Below are 6,932 nucleotides of genomic sequence, written 5' to 3' on the forward strand. Positions count from 1 at the left end.
AGGAACCCCAAGCTTTCTGTCATAACTCGAGAAAAATCCACGACATCCCCCCTCACCCAGAAATGAGGCCCCATTACCACACAGTGACTCCAGTGAAATCTCGAGTTCCCCCCAGAACTAGAAAGGAGGCTTGACTCTCTTTTTGTAAGTCGAGAGATTCCTGCAGATCCCTGTCACAACCTGAGAGAAACCCCTAGCTTCCGACCAAAATGAGAGAAAACCATAAGATACCCCTCAACCCGAGGTGAGGCGGGATACCACTGCAGCGAATCAAGAGCAATCCCAAGTTCTCCCTCACAAGTGGAAAGCAAGCTTGACTCCCTTTTTGCAACTCGAGATGTTCCCCCAGATCCCCGTCACAACTCGAGAGGAACCCCGAGTTTCGTGCCTCAGCTCAAGATGAGGACCAATCCCCCTGAAGCACCTCGAGAGAAATCCCGAGTTCCCCCTTACTACTGGAAAGGAGGACTGACTCCCCTGTGGCAACTCACGAAGTTCTGTAAGATCCTTGTCGCAACTCATGACGAACCCTGACCTTCCTACCACAACTCGAGAAAAACCACGAGATCCTCCCTCAACCCGAGATGAGACCCGATTCCCCTTCAGCAACTCAATAGCAATCTCGAGTTCCCCCTTGCAACTTGAAAGGAGGCTTTACTCCCTTTTTGCAACTTGAGAGGTTCCCTTTGATTCCTGTCACAACACGAGGGGAAACCTGAGAATCCCACCACAAGTCAAGATCAGTCATATTCCCCTGAAGCAACTCGATGTCAATCCTGAGTTCCCCCCAGCAACAGGAAAGAAGGCTTAATAAGCATTTTTCAACTTGAGAGGTTCCCTTATACCCAACGTAAATCGAGAGGAACCCTGAGCTTCCTGCCACAACTCGAGAAAAACCACGAGATCCCCCTCAACATGAGATGAGGTCCGATTCCCCTGTAGGGACTATAGGGCAACCCAGAGTTCCCCCAGGAGGCTTGACTCCCGTTTTACAACTAGAGAGGTTCCACCAGATCCCTGTCTTAACTTGAGAGGAACCCCTACTTTCCCCCTGCAACTCGAGAAAAATCACAAGATCCCCCCTCAACCCAAGATGAGGCCAGATTCCACTGCAGTGACTAAGTGCAATGCCAATCTCCAACACACAACTGGAAAGGAGGTTTGACTCTCTGTTTGGAACTTGAGAGGTTGCCTCAGATCCCTGTCACAACTCAAGAGGAAGCCCAAGTTTCCCACCTCAACTCGAGAAGTACCCGAGTTTCCTGCCACAACTCAAGAAGAACCCTGTGTTCCCAACAAACCTTGAGATGAAGGCCCATTCCCCTGCTTTGACTCGAGAGGAATCCTGAAATCCCCATCAGAACTAGAAAGGTGGCCTGACACTCCAGATAGAAATGAAGAGACTCCCTTAGGTCCCCATCACAACATGAGCGGAACCCCGAGATCCCCGTCGGAACTCGAGAGGAACCCCGAGGTTCACGCCTCAATTCGAGATGAGGCCCAATTCCCCTGAAGCACCTCAAAAGGAATCCCAAGTTTGCCCTCACAACTGGAAATGAGGCCTAAATCCCCTGAGGCAACACGAGAGGTTCCCTGAGATCCCCTTCGAAACTTGAGAGGAACACAGTGCTTCATGCAGCAACTTGACAAAAACCACGAGATACCTCCTCAACCAGAGATGAGGCCCGATTGCCTGCAGCGACTCAAGAGCAATCCTGAGCTCCCCCTCACAACTCAAAAGGAGGCCTGATTATCCTGAGGCAACCTAAGTGGTACTCTGATATCTCCATTGCAACTCGACATGAACCCCGAGTTTCCCACCTGAATTCGAGATGAGGCCAGATTCCCATGCAGCAACAGGAGAGGAAACCCCAGTTCCCCTTTGCAACTTGAAAAAAGGCATGACTCACTTGAGGCAACAGGTTAGGGCTTCCCTGGTGGCTCAGAGGGTAAAGCATCTGCCTGTGATGCAGGAGACCCAGGTTCAATCCCTGGGTCGGGAAGATCCCCTGGAGAAGGAAATGGCAATCCACAACAGTATTCTTGTCTGGAGAGTCCCATGGACAGAGGAACCTGGTGGGCTATAGTTCACAGGGTCACAAAGAGTAGGACACGACTGAGTGACTACACTACACTACTACTACACTTGAGGCAACAGGATAGGTCCCCTCAGGTCCCTGTCACAACTCGAAAGGAAGCCAAGCTTCCCATGGCAAATGGAGAAAAACCATGAGATTCCCCACTTATCTTATGATGAGGCCCAATTCCCCTTCAGTGACTCGAGAGCAGTCCCAAGTTCCCCCTTGCAACTAGAAAGGATGTTTGCCTCCCTTTTGCAACTCAAAAGGCTCCCCCAGATCCCCATTGCAACTCATGAGGAACCCCAAGCTTCCCACTGCAATGGAACAAAAAGACACAAGATCCCACCTCAACCAAGATGAGGCCCGATTCCACTGCAGTGACTTGAGAGCAATCCCAAGTTCCCCCTTGCAACTCAAAAGGAGGCTTGACTCCCTTTTTGCAACTTGAGAGATTCCCTGAGATCCTCGTAACAAACCGAGAGGAATCTCAAGGCCCCCACTACAATTCAATAACACCATGTTCCCCACCACATCTCGAGATGAGGCCTGATCTCCTGTTTTGACTCAAGAGGAATCCAGAATTTCCCCTCAGAACTAGAAAGGAAGCCTGAGTCTCCTGAGGCAAATCAAGAGGTTCCCCGAGATCCCCATCACAACTTGAAAGGAACCCCAAGATTTCCTCTGCAACTAGAGAGGAACCCCAAGTTTCCCACCTCCACTTGAGATGAGGCCCAATTACCCTGAATCATTTTGAGAGCCATAATGAGTTCCCCTGGGCAACTAGAAAAGAGGGTTGTCTCCCTTTTTCCAACTCAAGAGGGTCCTCCAGATCCCAGTCACAACTTGAGATGAACCCCGAGTTGCATGCTGCAACTTGAGAAAAACCACAATATCCCCCCTCGACCCAAAATGAGGCCTGAATCCAATGCATCAGTGGAGAACAATCACGAATTCCCCATGTCAACTCGAAAGAAGGCTTGATTCCCTTTTTTCAACTCAAGAGGTTCCCTCAGAATCCTGTCACAACTGGAAAGGAACGACTAGTTTCCTGCCTTAACCCAAGATAAGGCCCAATTCCCTTGCAAGTTCTCAAGAGGAATTGAAAGTTCCTCCTCACAAGTTGAAAGGAGGCCTGACTCTCTGGAGGCAAATGAGAGATTCCCTGAGATCCCCATCACACCATGAGAAGAACCCCAAGATTCCCATCAGAACTCGAGAAAAACCACGAGATCTCCCCTCAAAGCAAGATGAGGCCCCATTCCCATGCAGCGACTCGAGAGCAATCCTAAGTTATCCTGGGAAACTGGAAAGGAGGCTTGACTCCTTATTTGCAACAACAGAGGTACCCTAGTTCCCCGTCACAACTCTAGAGGAACCCTGAGCTTCCCACTGCAATGGGACAAAAAGACACAAGATCCCACCTCAACCGAGATGAGGTCCAATTCCACTTCAGTAACTCGAGAGCAATCCCAATTTCCCCTTTGCAACTCGAAAGGAGGCTTGGTTCCCTTTTTGAAACTCGAGAGGTTTCTCCAGATTTCCATCGCAACTCGAGTGGAACCCCGAGTTTCTCGCCACAATTTGAGAAGAACCCCAAGTTCTGCACCACATCTTGAGATGAGGCCCAATTTCCCTGCTTCGACTTGAGAGAAATCCCGAGTTCCAGCTCACAACTCAAAAGCAGGCCTGACTCCCCTGAGGCAAATAGAGTGGTTCCCTGAGATCCCTGTCACAACTCAAGAAGAGCCCCGAGATTCCTGTCACAACTCTAGAGGAGCCCCGAGTCTCCTGCCTCAACTTGAGATGAGGCCTGATTCCCTGAGTTCCCCCTCACAATTGGAAAGGAGACCTGACTCCCATGAGGCAACTTGACAGGTTCCTGAGATCCCCGTTGCAACTCGAGAGGAACCCTGATATTCCCATTGCGATAGGAAAGGAACACAAAATTTCCCACCTGAACTCGAGATGAGGCACAATTTCCCTGCAGCACCTTGAGAGGAATGACGAGTTCCCCCTTGAAATTCAAAAAGAGTGTTGACTCCCTTTTTGCAAATCGAGAGGTACCCTCAGATCCCCATTGCAACTCACGAGGAACCCCAAGCTTCCTGCTGCAACTCCAGAAAAACCACAAGATTACTGTAAACACGAGAAGAGGCCTGATTCCATGGCAGGGACTTGAGGTCCTTCCCAAATTACCCCAGGCAACTGGAAAGGAGGCTTGACTCCCATTTTGCAACTCGAGTGGTTGCCCAAGATCCCTGTCACAACTCAAGAGGAACCCTGAGCTTCCTGCTGCAACTCAAGATGAGGCCAGATTCCCCTGCAGCACCTCAAGAGGAATTCTGTGTTCCCACTAGCAACTCAAAAGGAGGCTTGACTCCCTATTTGCAACTCGAGAAGTTCCCACAGATCCCTGACACAACTCGAAATGAACACCGACCTTCCCAAGGCAACTCCAGAAAAACCACAAGATTTCCCCTCAACCCGAAATGAGGCCTGATTCCACAGGATCGAGTCGAGGGCAATCACGAGTTTCCCCAGGCAACTGGAAATGAGGCTTGACTCTCATTTTGCAACTCGAGAGGTTCCCTCAGATCCCTGTAGCAACTGGAGAGTAATCCTGAGCTTCTTGCCACAACTAGAGAAAAACCACGAGATCCACTCTCAACCCGAAATGAGGCCCATTCCCGTTCAGTAACTCGAGAGCATTCCAGAGTTTCCCATCGCAACTCAAAAGAAGGCTTGACTAGCCTTTTGCAACTCGATACATTCCCCCAGATCCCCATAGCAAATCTAGATGAAACCTGCCCATCACGCCACAATTCGAGAAAAACCAGGAGATCTCCCCTCAACCTGAGATGAGGCCCATTTCCCCTTCAGTGACTCCAGAGAAATCCTGAGTTCCCCATAGCAACTCAAAAGGAGGCTTGACTCCCTTTTTGCAACTCGAGGGGGTTCCTCCAGATCCCCATCACAACTCAAAAGGAGACCTGACTCCCCTGAGACAAATTGAGTGGATTCCTGAGATCCCCGTCACAGCTCAAAAAAAAAACCCCAAGATTTCCGTCACAACTCGATATAAACCTCAGGAATCCTATTACAACTTGAGAAAGGACCCGAGTCTCCTGCCTCACTTCAAGATAAGGCTTGATTCCCCTGTAAAACCTCTAAAGGAATCCCGAGTTCCCCCTCACAACTGGAAAGGAGACCTGAATCCCATGAGACAACTTGACATGTTCCTTGAGATCCCCATCACAACTCAAGAAAAACACCGAGTTCCCCACCTCATGTTGAGATGAGGGCCGATTCCCCTGCTTCAACTAGAGAAGAATCATGACTCTCCACTCTCACCTCAAGAAGAGGCCTGTCTCACATACTGCAACTTGAGAGGAACCCCAAGGTTCCCGCAGCAAGTCGAAAGGACACTGAGTTTCCCACTGCAACTCGAGATGAGGCCCTATTCCCCTGCAGCCAAGAAAGAGGAAACCTGAGGGGGCCCTTGCAACTCTAATGGAGGCCTGAGGTTCCCTGAGATCCCGTCGCAACTAGAGAGTAACCCTGAGCTTCCTGCTGCAACTCGAGAAAATCCACGAAATTCCCCCCTCAACCTGAGATGAGGCCCCATTCCCCTGCAGCACATCCAGAGTAACTCCGAGTTCCTTCTCACAACTTGAAAGGAGGCTTGAGTTCCTTTATGAAACTCCAGAGGTTTCCCAATACCCATGGCAACTCAAGAAGAACCCTGAGTTTCCCACTGCAACTCAAGATGAGGCCCAATTACCCTGCAGTGACTCCAGAGGAATCGCAAGGGGCCCCCTGCAATACAAAAGGAGGCCTGACTCCACTGTGGCAACATGAGAGGTTCACTGAGGTCCCCATTGCAACTCAAGAGGAACGCCGACCTTCCGGCCAAAACTCAAGAAAAATCATGAGATTTCCCCCTCAACATGAGATGAGGCCTGAATCCCTTGTGGCTCCTGTTGCTGCTGCTGCTGCTAAGTCGCTTCAGTCGTGTCCAACTCTGTGTGACCCCATAGACAGCCCACCAGGCTCCCCCATCCCTGGGATTCTCCAGGCAAGAATACTGGAGTGGGTTGCCATTTCCTTCTCCAATGCATGAAAGTGAAAAGTGAAAGTGAAGTCACTCAGTCGTGTTCAACCCTCATAGACCCCATGGACTGCCACCTACCAGGCTCCTCCGCCCATGGGATTTTCCAGCAAGGGTACTGCAGTGGGTTGCCATTGCCTTCTCCTGGAACCTCGAGAGCAACCCTGAATTCCTTCTCGAAACTTTAAAGGTGGTTTGACTCTTTATGCAACTCCAGAGGAGCCCCAAGTTTCTCACCTCAACTCGAGAAGAGCCCAGTGTTCCCCACCTCATCTTAAGATGAGGGCCTATTCCCCTGCTTCGACTCTAGAGGGAATCCTGACTTGCCCCTTGCACCTCAAGAGGAGGCTTGTCTCACCTATTGCAATTGGAGAGGAACCCCATGATTAATGCCACAAGTGGAAAGAACTCTGAGTATCCCCTCAACTCGACATAAGTCCTGATTCCCCAGCAGTGACTTGAATGGAACCCCGAGTTTCTCCTCGTAACAGTAAGGGAAGTCTGACTCCCATGTTGCACCTGTAGAAAAAGCCCAAGTTTCCTGTCTCAGCTCCAGAGGTGGCCTGAGACCCCTTTTACAACTCGAGAGGAAAGCAAAGTTCCATGCCTCAGCATGAGATGAGTCCTGACCCCCTGTTGAAACTTGATAGGAATCCTGAGATCCCTGTCCCAACAGGAAAGGAATACTGAATTTCCCTCCTCAATTCGAGATGAGGCCCTATTCCTCTCAACTAGAGAAGAAT

At 50.3% G+C, this 6,932-nt stretch overlaps 1 non-coding gene across 1 annotated transcript; it reads left to right on the plus strand.

The window, feature by feature from the left end:
* The first annotated feature begins 1,931 nt into the window (after positions 1-1,931).
* On the plus strand, positions 1,932-2,003 carry TRNAH-GUG (transfer RNA histidin (anticodon GUG)). Its single transcript has one exon. It is a non-coding gene; the product is annotated as a tRNA-His (tRNA).
* Positions 2,004-6,932: the final 4,929 nt, after the last annotated feature.

The sequence above is a fragment of the Bos indicus genome, chromosome 4 (assembly GCF_029378745.1).
Source record: "Bos indicus isolate NIAB-ARS_2022 breed Sahiwal x Tharparkar chromosome 4, NIAB-ARS_B.indTharparkar_mat_pri_1.0, whole genome shotgun sequence".
In the NCBI taxonomy this organism is placed as follows: domain Eukaryota; kingdom Metazoa; phylum Chordata; class Mammalia; order Artiodactyla; family Bovidae; genus Bos; species Bos indicus.